Consider the following 26,479-nt stretch of genomic DNA (forward strand, 5'->3'; position numbering starts at 1 on the left):
AACACATTTCTGAGAATGTATCCCCATTGTTAAGTGATACGTGACTGTAATAAAATTAGGAGTGTAGTGGATAAAAGCCTGGAACCTTGAATGCCAACACAGCGCCTAGATCATAATAGTTTCTACAAGACATAAGTTTCTTCCTCCTTAAGCCACAGCAAACTGAAGTCCCCAATTTGTTGAGCCATGCCCATTGTGAGGAACTTTCTCATTGAAAGGCATTTACTATTAAGCCCATATTAAAGGTGTGAAAATGGGGGTTCAAAGCAGTCAAGATACAATAACTAGGAGGTAGTGAAGCTGTAATAAGCACCCAGGTTAATCAGATTTTGAAGCCTATGTCCCTTGCATTGCAGCAGATTGTCTCAAAGGTTTCCTGCAAGTAGTCAGCTCTCCCGGTCCTGACAGTCACCTTTACCACCAGTGGTGAGAATATGACATCTAAGGCTGGCTCTAACCCTCCTTGACCAGAATCTGAGGCGTTATGCAACTGGAATCAAGGTATCCAAGGGTGACTTCCTCAAGCCCTCTCCTCCCTGCTATCAAGGGCAGCCAGCCATAAGTTTTAAACCTAAGAGACTTAAATGTAAATGATGACAGTAATGCCTAGCTTATAAGGTTATCATTAGGTTTAATAATATATGAATGCACTTACCACTGTTTCTTACACATGGTAGGTGTTCAATAAATAGTTATAATCATTCATTTAACAAACAAAATCATAAGAAAGATGCTACCCAAGAAGTGATATCAGCAAAAATGGTAGTGTGGGGAACTCTAAAAGCACATCCCTCTATAAAAGCAGTGGATAAACTGGCAAAAACTATAAGAATGAACTCTTTCAGAACTAAGGAAAATAATCAAAAGTTTACAGCAACCATGCAAATGCTTAATTAAGAAATAACAGCTAAACCTTAGCATTTAAGGCAATCTCTCTTGAATCACTAGCTGACTACTAAGTTATCAGAACAGAGACTTCAGTGACCACACATGACAAAGAATACAGATTTTAGAAAATTCCTTCACAAAAGTCATTAAACAAACAACAATTACAACAGACATCAACACAAACTCTGGGTGGGAATGGAAAATCTGATTTCCAGAGTTACCACACAATAATATTGGACATGAAAATGTCCAATTTTCAACAAAAATTATGAGGCATACAAACAAGCAAGAAAGCACAGCCCATAAAAAGGAAAAAAAAAAAAAAACAATTAATGGAAACCATCCTTGAAGAGGGCCAGACTTTTTTTTTTACTAGACAAAGACTTTAAATCAACTATTTTAAATATGCTCGAATTGCTAAAGAAACCATGGACAGACAACTAAAAAAAATAAAAAAAATAAAAAAATAAATGTCTCACTAAATAGAAAATAACAATAAAGAGACAGAAATTATGAAAAGAAACCAAAGAGCAATTCTGGAGTTGAAAAGTATAATAATTAAAATGAAAAATTTACTAGAGAGGTTCAACTGCAGATTTCAACAACCAGAAGGAAGAATCAGTGAACTTGAAGATATATCAGTTGAGGTTACTCAGTCTGAGGAGAAGAAAAAAAAAGAATGAAGAAAAATGAACTGAGCATGAGAGACCTGTGGTACGCTACCAATCATACCAACATATGCACAATGGAAGTCACAAAAAGACAAGAGAGAGAAAAATGGTCAGAAAGAATACTTGAAGAAATTATGACCAAAAACTTCCCCAATTCAACGAAAGACATAAATCTACACATCCAAGAATTCAACAAAACCCAAGTAGCATAAACTCAAAGATATCCACACTAAGACATTACAAGCAAACTGTCAAAAGCCAAAAATAAAGAAAGAATCCTGAAAGCACCAAGAGAGAAGCAATTCGTCATATGCCAGAGATCTTCAACAAGATTAACAGCTGATTTCTCATAGAAATCAAGGAAGCTAGAAGGCAGTGCCATTACAAATTCAAAGCGCTGAAAGAAAAGCTGACAAAGAAGAATTCTGTATCCAACAAAAGTAGCCTTCAAAAATGAAGGATAAATTAAAACATTCCCAGAAAAAACTGAAAGAGTTTGTCACTAGTAGACCCACTCTAAAGAAATGCTAAAGGGAGTCCTTCAGTCTGAAATGAAAACACACTAGACAGTAACTTAAATACACATGAAGCAATGAAGATCTCTGGTAATGGTAAATATAACATAGTAAATATAAAGCATTGGTAAATATAAAAGCCAATATTAATATATTTTTGGTCTGTAACTCCTCTTTTTTTCCTATATTATTTAAAAGACAACTACATAAAGAAATAATTATAAATCTATGGTGATGACCACAGATGTATAAATATGTGATTTGTGATAATATTAAGAGGGGCAGAGCTACATGGAAGCCATGTTGTTATATACTATTGAAACTACCTTGCCATTAATTCAGACTAGATAGTTATAAATTAAGATGTTAATTGTGATCTCCAGGCAACCAATAAGAAAATAACTAAAAAATATATAGTACAAGAAACAAGAAAGGAAGCAAAAAGTCACCAATATGTGGAGACTAAACAACATGCTACTGAACAACCACTGGATCAATGGAGAAATCAAAAATACCTGGAGAGGGGCCGGCCCAGTGATGTAGTGGTTAAGCCTGCGTGTTCTGCTTTGGTGGTCTGGGGATCGTGGGTTCAGATCCTGGGTGCAGACCTATGCACCGCTTGTCAAGCCATGCTGCGGCAGGCATCCCACATGTGAAAAATGGAGGAAGATGAGAACAGATGTTAGCTAAGGGCCACTCTTCCTCAGCAAAAAATAGGAGGATTGGCAACAGATGTTAGCTCAGGGCTAATCTTTGTCAAAAAAAAAAAAAAAGCCTGGAGACAAATAAAAATGAAAACACATAAAACACAACACCAATTCTTATAGAATACAGGAAAAGTGATACTAAGAGAGAAATTTATAGTAATACAGGCCTACCTCAACAAACAAGAAAAATCTCAAAAAAGCAATCTCAAACTACACCTAAAAAAACTAGGAAAAGAAGAACAAACAAAGCCCCAAGTCAGCAGAAGGAGGGAAATCATAAAAATTAGAGCAGAAACAAATGAAATAGTGACAAAAAACAATGGAAAGGGTCAATGAAACTAAGAGCTGGTTCTTTGAGAAGGCAAACAAAATTGACAAACCCTTAGCCAGACTCACTAAGACAAAAAGTGAGAAGACTCAAATAAATAAAATTAGAAATGAAAGAGAAATTACAACAGATATCACAGAAATACAAAGGATTATAAGAGAATACTATGAAAAGCTATATGCCAACAAATTGGATAACATAGAAGAAATGGACAAATTCTTAGAATCATACAACCTCCCAAAACTGAATCAAGAAGAAATAGAGAATCTGAATAGACCAATCACAAGTAAAGAGATTGAAACAATAATCCAAAACCTCCCAAAAATCAAAAGCCCAGGGACAGATGACTTCTCTCATGAATTCTACCAAATATTCAAAGAAGATTTACTATCTATCTTTCTCAAACTATTCTGAAATATTGAAGAAGACAGGACACTTCCTAACTCATTCTATTAGGCCAACATTACCCTGATACCAAAACCAGATAAGGACAAAACAAAAAAGGAAAATTACAGGCCAATATCACTGATGAACATAGATGCAAAAATCTTCAACAAAATATTAACAAATTGTAAACAATAACACATTAAAAGGATCATACACCCTGATCAAGTGGGATTTATTCCAGGGATGCAAAGATGGGTCAATATCTGCAAATCAATGTGATACACCACGTGAACAAAATGAGGAATAAAAATCACATGATCATCTCAATAGATGCAGAGAAAGCATTTGACAAGATCCAACATCCATTTATGATAAAACTCTCAATAAAAGGAGTGTAGAAGGAAAGTACCTCGACATAATAAAGGCCATATATGACAAACCCACAGCCAACATCATACTTAACGGTGAAAAACTGAAAGCCATTCCTCTGAAAACAGGAACAAGACAAGGGTGCCCACTCTCACCACTCATATTCAACGTAGTACTGGAAGTTTTGGCCAGAGCAATTAGGCAAGAAAAAGAAACAAAAGGGATCCAAATGGGAAAGGAAGAAGTAAAACTGTCACTGCTTGTGGATGACATGACTCTATATATAGAAAATCCTAAAGAATCCACCAGAAAACTATTAGAAATAACCAACAACTACAGCAACGTTTCAGGGTACAAAATCAACATACAAAAATCAGTTGCATTTCTATACACTAATAACCAACTAGCAGAAAGAGAAGTCAAGAATACAATTCCATTTACAAGTGCAACAAAAAGAATAAAATATCTAGGAATAAATTTAACAACAGAGGTGAAAGACCTATACACTGAAAACTATAAGACATTATTGAAAGAAATCAAAGAAGACATAAAGAAATGGAAAGATATTCCATGCAAATGGATTAGAAAAATAAACATAGTTAAAATGTCCATACTACTTAAAGCAATCTACAGATTCAATGCAATTCCAATCAGAATCCCAATGTCATTTTTCACAGAAACAGAACAAAGAATCGTAAAATATATATGGAATAATAAAAAACCTTGAACAGCCAAAGCCATCCAGAGAAAAAAGAACAAAGCTGGAGGTATCACAATCCCTGACTTCAAAATACACTACAAAGCTGTAGTAATCAAAAACAGCGCAAAAACAGACACACAGATCAACGGAACAGAACTGAAAGCCCAGAAATAAAACCACACATCTATGGACAGCTAAACTTTGACAAAGGAGCCATGAACATACAATAGAGAAAGGAAAATCTCTCCAATAAATGGGGTTGAGAAAACTGGACAGCCACATGCAAAAGAATCAAAGTAGGCCATTATCTTACCCTATGCACAAAAATTAACTCAAAATGGATTAAAGACTTGAATGTAAGACCTGACACTATAGAACTCCTAGAAGAAAATATAGGCAGTACACTCTTTAACGTTGGTGCTTTGAATACCATGCCTACTCAAGTCAGGGAAACAAAAGAAAAAATAAACAAATAGGACTATCTTAGGCCAAAAAGCTTCTGCAAGGCAAAGGAAACCATCAACAAAATGAAAAGACAACCCACCAAGTGGAAGAAAATATTTGCAAATCATATATCTGACAAGGGGTTAATCTCCAAAATATGTAAAGAACTCATACAACTCGACAACAAAAAAACAAACTACCCAATCAAAAAATGGGCATAGGATATCAACAGACATTTTTCCAAAGAAGATATACAGATGGCCAACAGGCACATGAAAAGATGTTCAACATCACTAATTATTAGGGAAATGCAAATCAAAAATTCAATGATATATCACCTTATACCTGTCAGAATGGCTATAATTATCAACAAGACAAGAAATAACAAATGTTGGAGAGGATGTGGAGAAAAGGAAACGTTCATACTCTGCTAGTGGGAATGAAAACTGGTGCAGCCTCTATGGAAAACAGTATGGAGATTTCTCAAAAAATTAAAAATAGAAATACAATATGATCCAGCTATCCCACTACTGGGTATTTATCCAAAGAACATGAAATCCACAATTCAAAGAGATTTATGCACCCCTATGTTCATTGAAACATTATTCACAATAGCCAAGATGTGGAAGCAACTCAAGTACTCGTCAACAGATGGATAAAGAAAATGTGATATATATACGATGGAATACTACTCAGCCATAAAAAAGAAAAAATTGTGCCATTTACGACAACATGGATGGACTTTGTGGGTAGTATGCTAAGCAAAATAAGCCAGACAGAGAAAAACAAATACCGTATGATTTCACTCACATGTGGAAGATAAACAAACACATGGATAAAGAGAACAGATTAGTGGTTACCAGAGGGGAATGGGGTGGGGGAGGCAAAAGGGGTAAGGGGCACATAACGTATGGTGACAGATAAAAACTAGACTATTGGTCGTGAACACGATGCAGTCTATATAGAAACTGATACGTAATAATGTACATCTGAAATTTACAGAATGTTATAAGCCAATATGACCTCAATAAAACAATTAAAATAAATAAATAAATACAAAGCATTAATGATAACTTTTAAAAAATGAACAGAACAAGAAACACAAGTAGCCTGTAGATTTCTGAAAAATGTTCAACCTCTAGTAATTAAAGAAAAGCAAATTAAAATGAGATGTTATTTTTGATGTCCATTTGATGTCCATCAAATTGCTATTTTAATAATAATACTCAATGCTGCACTAGTGTAATAAAGCAGGCATCATAGTGCATTGCCTGTATAACTATAAACTTATAATCCAGAAAGGACTTTAACCCCAGATTTCAACAAGCCTTAAAATTATTAAAACTCCATCTAAGATTACATAGCTTTCAAAAAATGAGATATGTAGACATGGACTGAAATACAAGCATTTTTCATCGCAATATTAGGAATTATAAGTAAAGTATTTATGCTCATCGAAAAACATATCAAACAATAACAAGTACAAAGAAAGAGCAAAACAATCAACCTGAATCTTACCACTTAGTATTAACCGTCATTAAAATAAGGTGACCACATTCCAGATAATTTCTGAACCTGTATACAGAAACATAGGTAGGTAAGATTGGTTGGTAAGTGTTTGGATTAGATGGAAATAATTTCATAAAATAGTCTCATATAGTACTATTATTAGGAAAATAAAACACGCCACTTATTTTGCTTAATTTACGGAAAAAAATATACATAGAAGTAAAACTGGGGGATTATTAAACTTTAGACAAATGTTTCTTTACCACAAGAGAGTTCATGTATTAAATAATACCTTTAACTATTGTATTAGTTTCTGAAGACTGCTGTAACAGAGTACCACAAATTAGGTCATACAGCAGAAATTTATTGTCTCCCAGTTCTGGAGGCCAGAAGTCCAAGATCGGGGTGTCAGCCGGGCCATGCTCCCTCTAAAAGCACCAGGGAAGGATCTGTTCCAGGCCTCTCTCCTAGCTTCTGGTAGCCTCACACATTCCTTGACTTGTAGATGGCTGTCTTCACTGCGCCTGCATGGCCCTGTGTCCAGATTTTCCCCTTTTTATAAGGACACCAATCACATTGGATTGGGGCCCACATTAATGACCTCATTTTCACCTGATTACCTCTGTAAAGACCCAAAGTTGAAATAGGGTTACATTCTGAGGTACTAGGGATTAGAACTCCAATGTATCTATTTGGGGGAGGAGCACAATTCAACCCATAACAAATATATAAATGAAATAAGAAATCTCCTTTAAAGAAAAAAATTCTGAAAATATCATAAGAAGTTTGAGTCGTTATGTGTTTTAACTCGATGATCTAATTTTAGACAGTATTGATTGACCCTTTACTATGAAAGAGGAAAAAATTAGGACTTTCATAATATCCCTTCCTCCCCTGCCTTATTTCCCAATTTTTGGGGAGCATTAGTAATTTTGGGTGTAAATAACATTTAAATTCTGTTATGTAACTATAATTCCTGTAGTTGTTTAGTCTTTGCTTTATTTTTGCTTTATTTAAATTGATTTAATGCTAACCTATAGTCCTTTTACCAAAGCATCTCCATTCTAGAGTTCTGTGTATTGGTTCATTGGATGGTGGCTGAACAGCATCAACTAGCATTTTTTCTTTTAACAGAGGGCTCATATGTACCATCTCTGAGTTCCTAAGAATTTGAAAATAGAGTACTTTTCTATAGCACTTACGTATAACAGACAACTTGTCCAAATATAACAATCATGGGTAACACCTTTCCCCCTGGGTCTTGTAGACATCGCTCCACCATCTTCTGCCATTGAGTGTGGCACCAGCTTTTCTTCTCCACTCATGCCATCATTGGCTAAATTTCAACTGGGTAGTTTCTCTGGAAGGGTTCCTGGAAGCTGACTTCTTATATTTCATTTTTGAATGTCTACCTTTTGCCTTTACACTTCCACAATAATTTGGTCAGATGTGATCACGGTTCGTCCCTTTGCCATTCCCGCAGAGCTTCTAGGCATTGCTCTATCACCTTCTGACACTGAACGTCTTTGTGGAGAAGTTTCAGGTCAGCTTGATTTTCCCCCTTGAAGGTGACTTCTTGTTCTCTGTTTAGATGGCAGAAAAATTATTTTCTGCCTTACTCAAATTTGGTAGTACCAAGGTATTCTCTCATTTATCATTCTGTTTCCATTTTTTCTGGAATATGGTATGTCCTTTCTATCCTTAGGTAGCAGAATGAAATGTATTTTCTATTCCACTTGGTGAGTTCTCTTCAGCAGAGACACCAATTATCCTTATTTTTGAATCAGCTTTCTCCTTCACATGTATTACCTTCTTTCTAACTGCCTTGATCTCTGTCCTTTTCCTCGGTTTTCACCATTAGCACAGCAAACCTTTCCTCTATGTCAGAAATATAATTTTCAACTGTCTAATTTAGTTCTTGTTTATAATTTATGATTTCTGTAATACTGTAGTTTGAGTCTCAATTTTCTTAGCATTGTGAACTCTCTTTTAATCTCATTGTGTTGGACGGTCATCTAATTTCTCATTGTTGAGCCCTCGTGTCATTGGATTCAGATTCTTATTAAGCTCCTCCGTAGTGCAAAATACACATTGGAAGTTTCCTTTTTTTCTTGGGAAATGTTTTCTTTCAGGTTGGGTTTTTCGCATGTCTTTGTAAGCAATAGTCTTTCTTTTATCTGTTTGTCTGTCTTTATTTTTTTCCAGGTGGGGTGGAGACTATGACGTGTTTGCTACATGGTTTCTTTTCATCTTTCTCATGCTTAACTTGGACAGTTCTGACTACACTTTCTATTTCTTTCTGTTTCTATGCAGTGTGGTTGAATTTTTCTAGACTCTCTTCCCGTTGCATCTGATATCTGTTCTTCCCGTTCCAGCTCTACAACAGGCGTTAATAGCTGGGGTATTGCAACGCGAGGCGCTTTTTGGTGGTCTCAGGAAACGCTTCCTAACATGGTTCACAGCAAGAACATGATAGCCTAGAAAATGGTGAGCCAGGCCAGACTGCCTGCACTGGCTTTGATCCTAAGATCTCGGAGACAGTGATGGGGGATATGAGGCTTTTCTCTGGACAGTGTGCCCACATCCTTTCTCTGCTCTCTCCAGATGGGGGGTGATTAGTGAGGAGCCTCAGCACATTGCTCAGTCACCTCCTCTCCCCAATCTGGCTTCTGACTTGTGCGGCTGGGCTAGGAGCCACAGCAGCAGGGTCTGAAGCTTTCCTTGAAGTTTATGGCATGAAGTTGGAACTTTTTTCATATTTGGTGCTACTGATGATTTGGTGGGGGAGGGAACATGAGCAGATATTTATTATGTTTTGTTCATTTAGTCAAGACCCAGGGGGGAGCAACTGTTCAACTGCCTTCGTTTTGCCACCTTAGATAGAAGTTCCATGTAGTTATTTATGTGAGAAGGTACTGAGAATCTAAGTGCTCAATAACAGGAGATTATTTAAATAAGTAATTCTTATAACTAAATATTAAATAGGCATTAAATCTATTTTTGAAATTGGATGAGAAAATAAAGTTCTCACAGTGTAATAAACAGTAGATCAAACCACATGTACAGCATGATCCATTTATGTTTTGGTTATTTAGATAGATAGATGATAGGTGGATAGATAAATAGATAGATAGATAGGTAGGTAGATGATAGAAAGATGGATGGATGGATGGATGGATGGATGGATAGATAGATAGATAGATAGATAGATAGATAGATAGAGATATAGAATTCAAAGAGAAGATATAATCAGTATGCACATTTTCAGAACCTAGAAGGAAACACAGTGAGGTGCTGAGGCTGTTATTCTAGGTAGTGACTTAACCTCTTGCAGCTTCAGTTTCATCCAGAGAAACAGAAACTGCTCCAAGTATTTGAAACAGAGGGAATTTATTGTAAAGAACTGGATACACAGGAGATAGAGAGCTGAAAAGCCAAACAAGGAAGAATGAGGCAACTCAAAGATTAGCCACAGCATGAAACTGAAGACCCCCCACCAAGGTCCAAGGGCGTGGATGATGTTTCCACAGCCCGGGGCTGGGGTCTCCCTGTGGAAGCTGGAACCATGGCAGACCTGTCTAGTGCAGCCTCCAGCCTCCCACCTCGGGCCAATGCTCCCCACTGGCTGGACCCAGGGGAAGCCAGCCACCCCATCAGCCCCCTGCCAAATAGAAGAGAGGAAAGAAAGTGTCAAGAGATGAATCTGAGGGCAAATGGGCCCAGATCCAGCACAGTTTCCTCTTCCATACAACAGGGGTGAAAACCTACCTCAGGCAGTTGCTGAAAGAATAATGGCTGTAAAGCAAGTGTCAGGACTCTCCCAGGTCGGTCCCCTTCTTCAGAGATAGAAGGATGTCCGGGTGCCATGGGACCTAGCAGGGGCATTAGTAACTGTGCACATGTCCTGGGGACAGCTGGGAGCTGACAGCTGTGCCACTGGACATCTCAAGAGCACTGTGCAGCTGGAGACCAGGTAAGCAGGGGCCAGGAGCTAAGGCGTAGGCTGCAGGTTACTCAGACTGTGAGAGAGTCCCGGAGATGGGAGGGGCGTTGTTGTCACCGATGTGGTGGGGACGGGCCTGGCGACTCCCCCATGTGGTGTGTGCAGTCAGTTCCACCTTCACACCTCTCCCCCACCCCACCACTGCCCGAGAGTCCATGCCAAGAGGCGGAATAGCAATTGGTACTGCCCACACTCACATCCAGAAGCATCTTGAGCAGTGGCTGTGAGGGCAAACCTGCGACTATCAAGCATATGCTGACAGCCCTCATGCCACCCCAAATCACAAAGCCCCTCTGTGTGGGATTTCTTGGTTATTTGCCTCATCTTTCTTTCTCCCTCTCATTCTTTACAACTGTGGAATGAAGTGCTGGATCTTAGCCGCCAAACAGCCTCCTTATTAGCATCAGAACTATAGTCAAAACACATTATGCTTGGCTAATACATTTATTTTTTATGTAATGGAAATGCCATCAAAGCATAGTTAATCGGAATTGAATTAAATCATAATTGGAGCTCTTGTGACAAGGGAGAGAAATTATTCTTTATTGTTACAGACTGAAAATGTGCCAATTGTAATTTACTTTTTTAAGTAAATGACCATTGTTGCCTAGAGGGGTGTGCCTGACCCTGGCTCTCCAGGGTAGTCAGTGCCAGGATATGTCCACTGGTCCACAGATGGGGCAATGATGGGAAAATGCATGGATCCAGGGTGAGATCCTGCCTAGCTAGACAACTTCTCTAAGCATTTTTGCTTCTCTGTGAGAGGGGGATGCTGATACATGCCACAAAGAAGGGCTTTGAGAAGCAAATGAGATGATATAGTCAGAGCCACTGATCCCTGGTTAGTCCTTAGTAGAGGGAGCTCAGACCCAGGTCTGGTTCCTACGCCATGACCTATCCATCATACCAATGGCTCCTACCTGCACCAATGGCTCCTAGCCTGACTACCTAGCGAGAATACAGGGAAAGGCTTTTAGTAAAAATTTTAAAAATGGAGGAATTATAATAGATGATTTTTAAGTCCTCTTGAATGCTAAAATTTATATTCTATTTGACACAATAAAAATCAATGACAGATCTTAAATCTCAAAAATAAAATACAAATACAAATAGATACCTGGTTCTCACCCAGGGCCTTCTTATCAAGCTCTCTAGAGGTGGGGCATGGGACTCTGCAGGGTTTTTTGTAAGCTCACAGGTTCTAATGACAGCCAGGTTTGAGAACCACTGCACTAGACCTCAATGCTCCACCTTGTAACTAGAGCAAGCACACCTGTGTGTGTCTCCAACAAAGCAGGGTGAAACAGACCACGCCTCTAGGTTCTCAGAGACCTAGAGAACTTTCACATAAATGGAATAGCTCAAACCAAGACCAAGCAAGCATGTGCACACATGCAGTCATACATGCACCCAGAAAAGCTTCCATCACCAAACCACATGGCTCTTATTCACTGCCCTACCTCAAAGTCTGCAGGAAGCTGTTGGCATCCACCTCTGGGAACTCCTCCTCCTCCCAAGCCATGGTTTGGAGATATTTTTCTTCTCCTTCTCCATAACACGTGTAGAACAAGTGAGAATCTTTCTCGTCACCCTGTAATGAGGGTGGGAATCATGTACCGGGTGGTGAGTCTGATGAACCCAATGGTTCCCAACCTTGGCAATGATTCATGGCCCACATAGATGCTCACTCAGCCCTGCCTTCTCAGAACTTCCAGGCCCAAGGTCACACACAGGAGGGGAGGGGATAGGAGCTCAGGTTTCCTGATGCCCTTGAGGGACTTTGAGCCCTGTCAGTAGTCTCTCTAAGAGGAAGACCGACCAGAACTGGAGGGATACTGTAGCTTAGAATTACTCCCTCTTGAGCACCTATGAGTCAGGCAAATTCATGCCCTGCAAGCATAGACATTATTATTTCCACTTTAAAAGATGAGGAAAGTGAGGCTCAGAGAAGCTAGGCGACTTGCCCGATATCATGTCGAATTGTGGCAGGAATTGAGATGACATGTATGTGCTCTTTCTATTCTGCCATCCTATTCCCCCAAAGTATGTACATCTTGATCAGAAGAGCAGGAAGCACAGCAGAGACGGGAGGAAGAGAAAACCTCTCAGAAAGGGACATTTGTACCCACACTCTGAATCGCAAACACCTACCGTGGGACTTTGCAAAGGCCAGACTAGCTGAATGAGAACATTTTACTGGGGGAAAAGGATAGAGATTGAGGAAACAACATGGGTTTCGAGTCAGACAGCCCAGGTTCATTCACATCCCAGCTCCCACACTTCCCAGGTATGTGTCCTTGGGTAACTTAGCTATTCTAGGCTGATTGCCCTCCGTAAAAATGGGAATAATACCCTCCTCAAGGGTTACATAAAAGTTAGACAAAACGTGTGTGCGTACTTAGCATAGTGCCTAGCGAGGAGCAGGTACTCAACACGCAATAGCTGACATTGACGGCAGTCGTCGTAGTAGTGGTAGTAAAACACCTAATATAGCACCCAACGCATAGTAAATGATCAATGAATACTATTTCTCATGTGCCTCCTCCTAGGCTCAAACTCCCCCAACTTTCTGCAGTCAAAGAATCTGGAGGCCTGGAGTCCAGGACTAGCTGGGCCTCTTACGGGCTCTGTGACCTTAGAGGAGTCACACTAGCTCTCTAGACTCCAGTTTTCTCCTCTCTAAACTTAAGGGGTTGAGCTAAAAGGATGCAGTCAGACTCCCCTCAGCGCATAATAGGGCGTCAGTCCACATGCACTGAATGGAGGGGGATCTCTGTCCCATTTCCTTGTCTCCGGAACCCACCCAGGCAAGAATCGTTTCCCGCAACCTGATGGGGTCAACGGGACTTGGCAGAATTGCCCCTGTAGCAATTATGTCAGCCCCTAATTTTCCACCCTGGGTCTCTAACCACTGAGGAAGAGATGACCTGACAGGGAGTGAACCGGGTCACGATGAATCAGGATTCAGTTACCTAAAAAAAAAACACTTGAGACGTTATAGTTGGGAGGCAGGGAGAAGAGACTACATCCAAAAGATAAAAATTAAAAGCAAAAGAGGGTGAGAGCTTTTAAACATATATATTAAAAGCATTTAAAGCTAGCAAATGGATTGTTTAAGTCCAAAGTGATTTTTAATGTTTGATGGTGGAGGCTTAATTCCCTGGGCTCTGTTTCCAGTGGCCTGGTTTTAAGCACAACTTTCCAATATTACGATTAAAAAAAAATACAAAACACAGGAAAAAAAGCCTGTTTTTCTCAACCCACTTAAAAATAGTAATGCCAGCTCCTCAGCCAGCCTCAGCACTGCCAACACACCTGACCACCTTCTTCCAGGCATTAACCCATCTGTTTCCATTGTCAGCCCTCTCCACCCCTCCCCTCTGCCAGAGACCCCCTCCCCTGCAAATCACCTAGCGAGGAGCTCCCATTTGCAGGTCCTCAGCTAATTGCTCTGCACCACCTCTGATGTATCCAAAAGTTGAGGCCGACATTAAAGAGAAGCTTTGAATGTCTTTTTGCTTTATTGAAGCTACTATTTCCTTTCCCTTTGTGGCTTTGCCAGGATTATTTCTCCGGGTAATGAAGGATGAAGAGGCAGGCAAGAAGGTGGGAGGGTTACTGAGGGGCGTCTGGGCGGGGAGAATGAGAGCTGTGCAACAACCAGGGAGAACACAAGTGTGGAGGGAGGGCGAGGGAGGGGCACAAAGCAAAGAACAAAAAAAGTCTGGCCCACTTAGAATTTTTACAAGGCAGGCCCCGTGGGCATTATGTAATTTCTTGATTGATTTATACGCTACCTCAGTCTAGAAAGGATTTGAGGAAAGTTGCCAAAAAAGGGGGCATTCACAATAAACTTAAAAAAAGAAGAAGAAAAGGGACGGGGAAGAGAGAAGAAAACAATTTGTTTAAATGAAATAGGAGAAGACAAATGGGTGCAAAACCTGACCCCAGAGCTTCCAGGCTGCCGAGGCAGGAGGAGGAATTTGATAGTTTACACAGGGCTTCTTATCGCTGCAGGAGAGCAAATGGCCGTTCCTCGCGGGACAGGACATGCTTTTCCTGTATACAAATCAGAGAGGAATTCCTGACGTGGGCACTTCACACAAATTAGGGAGTGATGTCCAAGTGCAAGAAGAGAATGCACCAGCTGCTTTCAGGGACTTTGGTAAAAGCCAAAGCCTTCGTCCTAAGGAGCAACCCAGGGTAGCAGTTTGGGGGTCCGGGGCAGCCAGGGCAGGGGGGGGTGCATGTGGTAGCACTCTGACTATAGCCAAGTGTCAAACTGTCCTTTCACTCGCCCATATAAAAATGTTCTACTTCTGGGTTTTTGCAGGGTGGGGGGAACCTCGAGATTGGGTAACACGGAAAGAAAACATTTCCCCATGTTGCTTATGCAGATGCCACATCACAATTCCAAAGTTTTGTTTCTGCTCCTTACAGCAAAATTGTGCCACATTTATTCTGTGGCTCTGTTCACCTCCTGGCACACTATTGACACTCCCTAGCACTTCAAGAAGCACTGAACGGAAGGTCTGAGTGATCATCTCTCAGCCTCCTTCTGTGTTTCGCATTCTAGGACTCAGGCTTTGGAAAATGACTCTGGAGCAGAGTTGAGTGTGAGTTACACGGGTGGATGGAATCCTCACCATAACCCAATCAAGTTGGCCCTCTGTCTATCCCCATTTTACAGATGGGACGGCTAAGGTTTGGAGAAAGTGAATCACTTGGGAAGCAAAATGGTACCAGTAGTGAGGTTGGTACTCAAACAGCAGTCCTGATCACAGGGCCACAATTTCTGTGAGCTTTCTAGCAGCCGGGATATCAGACTAAAAGATGTCTAGTCCATAAGATATCCATAAGGTTGAAGACAGATAATTTTCTCCAGAAACATACAACTATTTGTGATACTGAAACCACAAAGGTCTCCCAAGGATCCTCCAAATTATAATATACACAAAAGCGATTGGAAAACTACAAACTATAAAAGTCACATGATTTTTATCATTTATTAGTGATAAAATAATGTTAGTGAATGCAACAGATAAACCCCCACATCTCAGTGACTTGACATGGTAAAAGTTTATTTTCCACATCACAGGTCATTCTGACTTGGCAACGGAACTCAGCAGTCCTTCAGAGACTCAGGTCCCTCTGTCTTGTGGCTCCACCCTCCTCTAAGTCTTCTAGCAAGATCACCTGTGGGAGGTGTCCAGGAGCCAAGCCTGGCAGTGGCATACACCCCACCCACCCACCTTCCATGGGTGGGATTGAGTCCCATGGACACATCGAACTGCAAGGAAGGCTAGGACGTTGGTACAGCTGTGATATCAGTGAGCATTGGCTGTTCTTTGCCACACATCTCTCCTTGGCCCCACAGTTCTACGGGTCTCTTTTCCGTCTCACAGTTTTATGGGTCTCTGTAGCCCTGATATTCTTTCACCCATCTCCCATGCAGCCTACCATGCAGGATTTCTGAGAGGATCAGATGTGACAGTGATGTGAAAGCATTTATGCCAACGCCCTACACAATGGGGGGTCCCCGTGTCCTTCAGCTCCATGTGGCCCTGTCGAGTGGTTCTTAAGATTAATTGCACTTTACATTTCTCATGGATCTCGGTGCAATGTGCTCAGATCACTTTACCATCATTAATAATACAGACACACCCTCAGGAGGTAGGCATACGTTAGTGATGAGGAAATGGAGGTGCTGACAGAGGTTAAGTGTCCTCCCAAGGCAGCCCTGTAAAAGCGTGTAAACCAAGGAGTGACTTTTCCAACTTTAGAGCTATTAATTCTCATTCTAGCTGGAGGAGAAAGCTGGCTGGAGCACTGAGGAAGGAAATAAGACAGAAAGCTTCTCTAACAGGACCCTGACAGGAGTGGCAGCAAGCCCTCCTATGTACACAGCCCTGCATGATTCAAACCCAGCTTTCATATTTGCCAGCTCTGTGACCTCAGGCAAGCTACTTAATTTCTGCGAGCTTTCTAGCACGCCTCGATTTTCTCATCTCTGGAATGGGGAAAATAATACTATCTTATAGAGATTTTGTGCGGATTAAATGGAATAGTCTGTGTCAAACACCTTTATATCTGGAATATACCAAGTGTCCCGAAGAAGTTGGACGGCAATGATGAAGGTGAAAATGAATATTAGCAGCTCCAACACCTTGTCCAATTCCAATGCTTCTGTCTCAGTGTATCTTTGAGAAAAAAAGAATCCTCTACTGCTCTTGTAACATCCACAGCATCTGACACAGTCTGGGCCAATAACAGAGATCCCATAGATACTTGGTGACCTACTCAAGTTGCACAGATAACTTGGTGACAGCCTGTAGTCCACACAGCAAGTTATTATGAGCTGGATTATGAATCTGGCTTTAACTTATTCCTCTCTACTTTCTCTTCAGACACGAATCTCCTCTCAGCCATACCAAACTCAGGATTGGCCATATAGGTACTTGGCTATGGGACCTTGCAAAAATTGCTTCCCTCTCTGCGCCTCAGTTTCCTCATCTACAAAAGTAGAGTGAGAATCGTTCTTGCCTCATAGGATTGTCACGAGAATTAAACAAAAGAATGCATATTACGTGCCTGGCACCGTCCAGGCATGTCTAGAATGTTAGCTATTTATAGCAAGACTAATTGCAACTCTCCCTGCTGGTGACACTAAGGCTTCTGAATAACCAGCACCTGGGTGAAGCCGAGGGTGTAGATTAGGGCATTCGTGACTCTAACTGGACTGGAAAGGCAGGGACCAATGCTCCCGGCTGGAGCTCTCAGAGGACAAGGTCCAGATTAAGGCAGTTCTGTATCCTCCACAGCATGCAGCGCAGAGGCTGGGCATTTGTTCATGGAGAGAGAAATCAGATGAATGACATGACCTAGATGTGGCGACCAACCGAAATTAATAAAAAGATACCAAGCATTTAATGAAATTATGCTAAGACACTTTCTGTCTGGAATACACCAAGTGCCCAAAAGATGTTGGATGATGAGAACGATTATTAGCAGTTCTAAGCACCTTGCCCATTTCACATGCTTCTGTCTCAATATATCTTTAAGAAAAGGGTATCCTATACCATGCTAAGCACTCTACAAACATAATCTCATTTATTTTCACCCTCCTACTCCTGCAATAAAGGTGTTATCTCCGTTTTGTGGATGAGGAAACTGGAGCGCAGAGAGCTGGAACCGTCTGCCCAAGGTCACCCAACCATAAGTGGTAGGGCCATGAGCCAAACCCAGGTCCGTGCACCTGCAAAGCTCTGCTCCTCACCGCCAAGCTGCACGGCTCCCCCAAGGCGAAGTGCCTTCACTCCCTAACAGCTGCCCAGGGCACGTGGGCCTTTGAGTCTGCAATTGTTCAAAATAGCCTTGCTGGTGCCGTAGAGTCACTTCTAACTCCTAGTGACCCTGTGTACAGCAGAGCGGAACTCTGCCCAGTCTTTTTGCGCCATCCTCTCGCATTCTGGCACTATATCAGACTATTCTCCACTGCTATTCATGGGGTTTTCATGGCCAATATTTTCAGAAATGTGTGGCCAGGTCATCTTCCTAGTCTGTGTAGTCTGGAAGCTCCGCTGAAACCTGTCCACCATGGGTGACCCTGCTGGTATTTGAAATACCAGTGGCATAGCTTTCAGCATCACAGCAACATGCTGCTGCCACAGTATGACAACTGACAGATGGGTGGAGTGGTTCCCTGACCAGAAAACCAACCCAGGCCGCAGCAGTGAGAGCACTGAATCTTAACCACTAGACCACCAGGGCTGGCTTTCAGGAGTGATAAATCGAATCTCTGCTCAAAACTTTGCTTTCTCTCTAGCCTCAGGCCAATAGTTTAATCACCTAGTGTTTCAGTTTCTTCATTTATAAGCAAAAACTTATACTTACCTACATACAACGGTATTGGGAAGATTAATCGGATGTTCCAGAAGTGCTTTTAAGATGAAAAATATGGATTATTTTGCATTATTATTTTAATAGCCTTGGACTTTGGTGTGCCGGTTTACACATAGATGGAGAGCTTGGAAGAGGGATATTGGTGAGATTCATTTTCTCCAGCCGTGTCCTCTGAGCCAGGCAAGGAAACATGGACACCTCTTGACCTGGGGTGTAGGGTGGATCACCCCACACCTAGCCTGAGTGTGCTGTGGCCCTGAGGGCTGATAGCCACTCACAGCCATCTGAGAAGCTGACATCCAAAGAACCATAGAACAGCAGTCTGCTGCCTGTCTCCACGACCAGAATGTGAGCACGCCAAGAACAGTGACCTTTCCTCTCCTTATCAGCATATCCCCAGCACCTAGCATAGGGTCTCAGACATCCCGGTGCTCCATAAACATATGTTGAATGAACGAATGATGGGAGGGAGTGAGTGAATGAATGAATAACAAAAGGAGCCAGGAAATGTCAGAGTAGAGAGAATATACAGGAGATTCTCTCGGCCAGAGAAGAGAAGCAGAGGAGTCTTCCAATGTTCATCCATGTTACAGGTACCTACTGTGTGCCAGGCACTCTGCTAGGTGCCGGGATAGAAGCAAACTTCGACAGTCCCAACCTTCAAGGAGTTCACAGTCTAAGAGGGCGAGCATCAAATTCACCAACGGTTATAGCACAGTGAGCATGGGCTCTGACAGACAACTACAGAGTGTCGCATGATGGATTACTTTCGCTTGGAAGGTCAGGAAAGACAGAGGAAGTAGCATTTTAGCTGGATCCCCATGGACGAACAGGGTCTCCTAGGGTTGAGGTAAGAAAGTCTCCTGCTATAGAACGGAAGCTCCATGCGGGCAGGGATTTGTGTGTGCGTTGTTCACCAATGCATCCCAGCATCCCCAGCCCTACCGTAGTACCAGGTGCATAGCAAGATCCTATGAGCGAGCATGTGTGTGTGTGTACAGTGCACATGCATTACAAATAGACTGGCTAGCAGAAGCAAAACTGTGAACTTGCAAGGATGATAAAGAACTTCTTTATGTTACAATGAGGCAGAAACATGTTATTTGCTGAGGAGGGGGAAGGTAGCAACAAGAAATGGAGCTGGTAAAATGGGGCAAATTTGGAAGGGCCTTGAACAAGAGGCTCACACTCAAGAATCTGGAAGTTTCCTGAACTCTGTCCTTGCATATTTCAGTTTAATCTTTCAAGCAAAATTTTTTTCTCCCAAGGCTTTCCTCTGCCAGGCCTGAGGACATGCTCATAAAATGTAAGATCTGTTTCAATAATTAAACCTCTAGCCAAGAGCAGTGGTCAGGGTGGATGAGGCTGGCCTGTGGCATCGTACATCACTGCCATTCCTGGCACTTGGCGCAGCCCAGGAGCGGCTGGGAAAGCACGGAACAGTCAGCGGGGTCTGGCAGCAGGAAGCGCCCAGTCAGCGCTCTGCGCTTGGTTTGGGAGGGATTACGGACAGGAGGCGGGACACCCATGCCACCATCCCTCTGACAGCCAAACCACCTTTGACAGGCAGAACGAGTCTTTGACGCCCCCTCTGCTCCCCTCCGCTCTCTAGCATCAAGTTGGCTTCCTCTGATCCCAGCAGAAGGACCAGGAGTGGGGCTGGGGACTGATACCTGAGGGCCCCACTCAGAGAAAGGCAGCACTGATTCTGGCTGGGCCCAGGCAGCTGCCATGCTGACCGTAAGGAGGGCGAAGCCCCAAAGGTCTGTGGAGACAGAGTCTAAATCAGGGAGAACTTGAGAGAGGAAGGAACAGCAGGGCCATCTCTCAACTATAGGGCCACCAGGGGTGGGACCCTGCACTCTCTACTTGGTCCAGGTACCTCATCCACTTACCGGTTTGGAACTGAGCACCTACTACGTGCCAGGCTCCTAACATACAGGCATACCTTAGAGATAGGGCGAGTTGGGTTCCAGACCACTGCAATAAAGCGAATATCGCAATAAAGTGAGTAACATGAATTTTTTAGGTTTCCCAGTACATATAAAATTTATGTTTATACTATACTGTAGTGTATTGTGTGCAATAGCATTATATTTGTGTGCATGCCTTAATTAAAAAACACTTGATTGCTGAAAAATGCTAACCATCGTCTGAGCCTTCAGTGAGTCGTAATCTTTTGCCGGTGGAGGGTCTTGTCTTGGTGTTGACGGCTGCTGACTGATCAGAGTGGTGGTTGCTGAAGGCTGGGACAGCTCTGGCAATTTCTTAAAATAAGACAATAATGAAGTTTGCCACATTGATCGACTCTTCCTTTCACAAACTATTTCTCTGTAGTATGCGATGCTGTTTGATAGCATTTTACCCACAGTAGAACTTCTTTCAAAATTGAAGTCAATCCTCTCACACCCTGCCACGGCTTTATCACTAAGATTATGTCATATTCTAAATCCTTTGTTGTCATTTCAACATCCTTTGTTGTCATTTCAACAATCTTCACAGCATCTTTACCAGGAGTACATTCCATCTTAAGAAATCACTTTCTTTGCTCATCCATAGCAAGCAACTCTTCATGCATTAAAGTTTTATCGTGAGATTGCAGCAATAAGGGTCATCTTCAGGCTCCACTTCTAATTCTAGTTCTCCTGCTGTTTCCGCCACATCTGCAGTTCCTTCCTTCACTGAAGTCCTGAACCCCCCAAAGTCATCCATGAGGGTGGGAATCAACTTCTTCCAAACTCCTGTTAATGTTGATATTTTGACATGAAGTAAGCAAATGTTATTGGAAAAAAACGGCACTGATAGGCTTGCTTGACACAGGGTTGCCACAAACATTCAATTTGTAAAAAACGCGATATCTGCGAAGGGCAATAAAGTGAAGTGCAATAAAATGAGGCATGCCTGTACATGATTTCAAACGGTGGTTAAGAGTAAAGACCCTGCCCCTAGACAAACCAGATCATCCAAAAGCTAACTCTACCACGCAGCTGGATGAATTCAGGAAAGAAATTATTTAACCTCTCTGTGCCTCAGTTTCCTCATCTTTAAAATGGGATAAACAATAGGGCTGTTGTGAGGATTAAATACCTGTCAATCACTTTGAGCACCACCTGACTCATAATAAATGATATATAAACGTTAGCTCTGATGACCATCCAACTAGCAAATACTCGCTGACCATCCACCCTTATGCCGAGCTCTGGGATACATGCTTTATGTGTAACCTCGCCTATTCATGCTTTTAACAAGTATTAATGCGTACCTACCACGTGCCAGGTACCGTGTAGGTATTTCCTCTGCATTATGTCATGGAGGCATTTTCGAAGCATTTATTGAGTTTGTCCTCTGTGCCAGGCCAGAGCCAGGGATTTACACAGCATGTCATTTCACTAACGCTCCCTGTGTTAGTTTCCTAGGGCTGCCCTGACAGAGTACCACAGACTGGGCAGCTTACACAACAGAAATTGATTGCCTCACAGTTCTGGAGGCTGGAAGTCCAAAATCAAGGTATGCGCAGGGCTGGTTCCTTCTGAGGACTGTGAGCGAGAATCTGTTCCAAGCTCTCCGCCAGCGTCTGGCAGTTTGCTGGTGATCATTGGCGTTCCTTGGATTTCAGACACATCACCCAGATCTCTGCCTGCGTCTTCACACGGCCTTCCCCCTGTGTGCCTCTGCGTCCAAATTTCCTCTTTTTTACGCACACTAGTCTTTTTTGATTAGGGCCCACCATAATGACCTCATTTTACCTTGATTACCTCTGTAGAGACCCTATCTCCAAATAAGACCACATTTTGAGGTACTGGGTGTTAGGACTCCATTTCTTTTTTGGGAGGACACTATTCAACCCATAACCTGCCCCAACAATAACCTCCTCTGCTAAGACTTCATATGCACTCTCATACATTCAACAAACATTTGCTCTAGTGAGAACCATACCAATATTATCTCATCCATCCACCCCTTGAGCAAATGTTTCTTCCTTGACTGTTCCAGACTCTATTATAGACACTTCACAGAGAGCAACAGAATCTCCTAATTATGAGGCATATTTCACAGCCAAGGCACCTGTGTCTTGGGACTTCAGGTCTACCTCAAAGCCCACAGTCCGCCCAAGGTGGCTGCTGCCTCCAAAATTCAGGAATCTTTGCTTTTCCTGTCCTGGGTGCCCAAGAGATGCAGTCAATATGGCGCTTGTACTCCAGAGCAGCTGAACACACAATAAAAAATCAAAAGCCTAAGAACGGACAACAATCCCATTAGTAGTTTGGGAGAGCTAAAAATAGCCTTGCCCTGACTAGCTGATGGGGCATTTGGTGCCATGGCCTGTCTCCAGCACACAAAAGGAGTGGGGAATTGCTGGCTCTGGCAGACGCTTAGTTAAAAGAAAGGCAGAGAAGGAAAGAATAGAAAAGTTCACTCTTAATGAGAAATGACCTTCATAACTCCCTGGGTCTCCCTAGAGTTTCCTTTGTAGAATATTACATTCTTTCGTATCTAATTTCAACCCATCCATCTTATCACTAGTGTGGAAATATTAATAAAGATAGTTTTGTTTAGACCTCTTATTTATTTTAATATATATAAAATGATTTTCTTTTTTCCCCCTTTATATGCTTTTCTCTTGTTGTGTAGGGCCCTTGATATTTATTTTGATATATTTAAGGCCCCAGTGGGTAAAGCTGACACCCTTGGCCCTTTGCTACCCATAGATGCCCTGGCAGGGGGCTGGGCATGTCCCTCTCTGCCCACTAAGACTTGTGGCCACAGTCAGGACTGACTGGGAGCTTCTGCACGTCATGCCTCATCCTGAGTTATCCCAAAGCCTCAGTCCACAGCTCTGGTTCCCCAGGACTGGCCTACACTTCATTTTCCGCTTCTGTCTCTTTTCCGTCTTTTGGGTATATTGCATTCCTGGCTAGCAGCAATTGAAAGAGCTAGGAATTCTCATTGGCTTTCACATTGCCTTTGGGTCTGTTTTGTCCCTATCTGTAAACTTAGCCTTGGCCTCAGTCTTGCCTCTCTGCAGCTGAGACAACAGCACAGGCTTCTATACATTCTGGAATTGAAATCTGGGTCCTCCACTCACTAACTCTGCACCCTTGGGCACATGAATTAGCCTTTCTGAGGCACAGTTTCCTCAACTGTAAAATGAGACTGGTGTGCTCACATCATAGCATCACTGTTTCAACCAAAGGGAGGGTACAATCTAAAGTTCAGAAACGGTAGATTTGATTACTAGCACATGATGACAGAGTTTCTATTAAAACTAGCCTTTATCTAGTTTGGACTCCACATTTTATCAAAAAAAAGTCCCAAAAGAAGGATGGGGGCTGGTATTATAACCCCCATTTCACAGAAAAGGGAGCTGAGGTTCCTGAAACAGCAGGGAGCTGGAATTGGAAGGGATCTGCGACATCCTCTGGTCCCTTCTACAGGTGACAAAATGGTGGCCAAGATGGGAGGGGATTGCCCAAGGTCAAGGGCAGAGCAGACTCTGAACTCCCGGTCCCGGGCTCTCACTGCTCCCTCAGACTGCTCTGCACTGCTTAGCTGCTTAATGATCACACATATTTTAGTTTATAATCAAGTATCCTCTTCTGAAGATGCTAATGAAAAGTTTGGCAATAGCACTGTTGGGAAAGTCTTAAACTTTCCTTACGCGCTCCAGATTAACAAACCTTCCTTGAGCATCTGCTACTCTCCCCTGCCTCACCCCACGGCAGCCACGAGGGCCTCCATTCTGGTCTAGGAACATGCCTCCTGCCGCAGGCCTTTGCGTCCCACCCCGTTCCACTGCCTGTGATTCTTCTCCAGGACATCTTCGTGGCTGGCTCCCTCACCTCCTTCAGGTCTTTGCTTAAAGGTCCCAGTCTCAGGTTGACCTTCTCCAACACCTCACGTAAAACTGCAATCCCTTCCCTCTCCCAGCCCTCCCTATCCTATCCTTTCAAAAATGCAAAATGTAATTGATTTATTGTGTTAATTCTCTCTTTTCTCCCACTACAATGTAAGTTTCCTCAGGGCCTAAATTTGTGTCTGTCCTGTTCACTGCCGTGTCCCTAGGACCTAAAACAATGCTCTGCATTTAGTAGTTGCTCAATAAATATTTATTGAGTGAATGGATGAAAGAGTGAAGAAAGAAAGGAGTGAATGAATGAATAAATCTAGACTGTAGCAGACCATCATTGCACAATTTTTTCATAGAGTGCAATGATAGTAGATAGGGGAACAGCTGCTTAGAAAAGAAAAGTCTGGAAAAACCAGAAATATGACCTTATTTTAGCTCTTCCTTGGTGCCAGGGGGCCTGAGTAGAGATGGCGCACCAGATAGAGGGAGGAGCATAAAGTCTTAGAGTCAGGAAATAGGATGATATAATTTGGTGACTGTGAATATGTTCAGGTAACCAGAGAAGCATTTCCCAGTGTGTATTTTCCAGAGCATCAACCCTGCGAGATGCCCCTCGATAAAAGGCTCTCTTGTTCTGTTCAGAGCCAGACAGGCTAGAGATTCACAATTCACAGAAAGACCTGGGTTCAAGTGCCCCTCAGGCACCTTTTGGCTCAACATGCGCTCTCTTCATTACTGTTTCCTTAACAATAAAGAGGAAGATAATAATCATGGGGGTGTTGTGAGGATTAAATGAAATGATACATTTAGAGTGCTTGTCACAATGCCAGGTACTGAAGAAGTCCTCAAAGTTTGGGTCTAGCGTAGTGGCTGAGTGCTGATTTCAGAGGGTGTGTGGGCTGGAAACTCAGCTCCACTGCTGATGAGCTGGGTAAATGCCGGCAAGTCATTTAACTTCTCTGTGCCTCAGTTTCCCCATCCATAAAGTAGGGGTAATGATAGCACCTGCCTCCCCAAGTTGTGGGGATTAAATGAGTTGATATAACCAAAGCCCACAGAACAGTGCCTGGCATGCAGTCAGTGCTGGGTTAGTGTCAGCTACTGTGAAAACTAAGAGTTCATAGTGTTCTCAGGGCAACCTTGCCGGTGACCAACCAGAGGGCTTTTGTGTCATACGTTAGCATAATAGAGGCTCCGAGAAGTATCACAACAAATACATCTACTGAACTTCATTCAATATTTTTCCCATACTAATTTCCCCGTGGAATGCTCCCCCCAGCACACACCTATTAATAATCCAAAGGCCTATTTTCTGGGGACACACCTTTGGGAACTGTTGGCTGCACCACTAGGGTCTTTGGGGGCAGGTGAGGGGCTGCAGATGGGGCTGAGGTGGGAGCTAGAAGCTCGGGATATGGATCTCTCCGGCCCTGGGAAGCTGGTGAAGGGACATAAGGAGGGACGTGCCCCCACGAGGTCCACACTTGAGGAGGGCTCCTCTCGGGCAGCCCCTGTGGATTGGGAGGGTAGGGCCCAGACCTGTGTCAGGGAGACCAGGTAACAGGCTACGGCAATGACCCAGCTGAAGGGAGGGGGTTTAAATTGGGGGTGGTGGCAGTGGGCTAGAGAGGAGAGGGGGTATATGTGAGATATTTAGAGGCAGAACAGTCAGGGACAGAGCAAAGCAGGGGGCGCCGAGGGAGACACACCCCCGACGTCAGACTATAGGGCACCAACTGGACTCTGGTAGGCCTAGTGGTGAGGGAGAGCCCTGGGCTCAGCCCCTTGCCAGGCACTGAGCATGGGCAGGATCAGAGAGTTGTCCCATGTAGGGACCGGGGAAGGTCACTCAGGATGACTCTGGGGAGCCTTCCCTCATAATTTGTCTCAGGGACACCCTGGAAGCCATGAAGAAGGAAAGGATCTTTACTCACCTGACTCAGGACAGGAAGCTCCAACCTACAAGGAAGAAAGATCTCGGACCTGGGAGGGCAGAGCCCTGAGCTCCAGGCCCATATCCGCTACCCTTCCCAGCTGTGTGCCCTTAGGAATTCAACTCATCTCTCTGGGACTCAGTTTCTTCATCTGAAAAATGGGGCTGATCATGCCTTGCTGAGTTGTCGTGAGGATTAGCCAGGATGCATGTCAAGTATCAGCAGATGGGCTGGCAACAGAAGTAATACCACCAACAGCCAACATTTGCTGAGC

The sequence above is a fragment of the Diceros bicornis genome, chromosome 7 (assembly GCF_020826845.1).
Source record: "Diceros bicornis minor isolate mBicDic1 chromosome 7, mDicBic1.mat.cur, whole genome shotgun sequence".
Classification (NCBI taxonomy): domain Eukaryota; kingdom Metazoa; phylum Chordata; class Mammalia; order Perissodactyla; family Rhinocerotidae; genus Diceros; species Diceros bicornis.